This window comes from Propithecus coquereli, unplaced genomic scaffold (assembly GCF_000956105.1).
Source record: "Propithecus coquereli isolate 6110/MARCELLA unplaced genomic scaffold, Pcoq_1.0 Scaffold187, whole genome shotgun sequence".
In the NCBI taxonomy this organism is placed as follows: Eukaryota; Metazoa; Chordata; class Mammalia; order Primates; family Indriidae; genus Propithecus; species Propithecus coquereli.
In genome coordinates, this window is record NW_012143523.1 from 2,131,336 (window position 1) to 2,133,280 (window position 1,945).

Sequence of the window (1,945 nt, forward strand, 5' to 3'; positions counted from 1 at the left end):
CACTGGGCAAAGCTAACTTTATCTAGTGACAGACAATAATCATAACAAGTGTGAATCTTTCAGATGGGCTAACCAATATTTTCTGAATTTACCTTTATTCTTTGGGTACTCATAATAAAGTCCCTGGAAAAATAAAAGAACATTTTTATCTCATGAAACCTGGATGACTATTTTCAACATTCAAGTCTCCAAAAATCCTAATGCACTTTTCTCTTGGAAAACAATGTCCTGAGTTAATACTACACAGTTATTCAACCAATAGTTCAGTTATATTTCATGATATTCTCATTGATCTTATATGGAGCTTGACTCCCTGCCTTGGACTGTGTAAATACTCTCCTACATGATTCCAAATGGGGTAAGCATGGGTAGTGCTATGACTTACACTGTTGTTTCTATTTCATAACACCAAATTATTTATTGTTTAATACATTATGATAAAACAAACACCCATGGAAAGAAATTAAATTGTTTTCAATAGAATGAGGGGGGGCATAGTTCAATCCTAGAGACATTCTCAAACACAGTGGAAATTGTGGTAAACGCAAATGGGGGGTCCACTAGATTCATAGCAAAGCTGGCCTAAAGCTAAGCTGTAGGCAAGCAGGCTTGCTAGAGAAATATGGAGATAACAAGAGCCAGAATATCCCTCCTGGGGTTCAGAAAAAATTTCAAACACTGGCCTCAAGAAATATCTCTTTAAAGAAGCCCCAATTTGATTGGCTTAGATTATGAAGAAATTTATGTCACAAAATATTTGTGAAAACAATAGAGTAATCAGCAATTAGTGGAGTTTAAGAGCTGAGCTTGATCAGGAAAAGAGAAAGTCGAAGAAAGTTCTAGAAGAAAACAGTCATTCTAGGAAAGGACTGTGGTCATTGTGAAGGCTGAATCCACTGAGGATCAATGTCAGAAGTTTCTCATTGCAGGAGTGAACACATGAGGAATATAGAAAATAAAAATGGAAATAGCCAACAAAAATATCACTGTATCAATAACATGAAAACGAATAAATTAAATAATCCAATCAAAGACAGAGATTTCCAGACTGGATAAAACAAAACAGCATCCAAGTATAAAATGTCTACATGATAAAGATTTTTTATTCAAAGATATAAATAGATTGAAAACCATAAAAAAGCTGGAGTAGCTATACAAAGACAGAGATTTCCAGACTGGATAAAACAAAACAGCATCCAAGTATAAAATGTCTACATGATAAAGATTTTTTATTCAAAGATATAATAGATTGAAAACCATAAAAAAGCTGGAGTAGCTATACTAATATCAGAAAAAAAACCCTTAAAACAAAAAGTGTTACTAGAGATAAAGAGGGATTAATAAAATGTCAATGTAACAGAAATATATAACAATCATAAACGTATATGCATATAACAACAGAACATTAACTATATAAAGCAAACTCTAAAAGAAAGGTGAAGTAGATAATTTAATGATAGTAGTCAAAGATTTTGATATGCCACTATCAGTAAAGAATAGTAATATTAGCTGAAAATTTAACAAGAAACAGAAGAATTGAACAACTTTATGTGTCAACTAGACCTAATAGTCATCTCTGGAATACTCCACTCAACAATAGCATAATACACATTCTTCTCAAGTGCACAAGAAACATTCTCCAGGATAGATCATATACTAAGCCGTAAAATAAACCTCATATGTGAATTTAGTGATATGCGTCAACTTGGCTGGGCTATCATACCAAGCTATTTAATCAAACACTAATCTAGGTGTTGCTGTGAAAGTGTTTTAATCACAGTTCTCTAGAGAAATAGATCCAACAGGATGTATATAACTAGAGAGAAAAAGATTCATGTTAGAGATTGGCTCACACATTTATGGAGACTCAGGAAAGAGCCGATGTTTCAGTTCAAGTCTGAAGGTCATCTCCTAGGGCTGCCATAACCAAATACCACAGACTGGC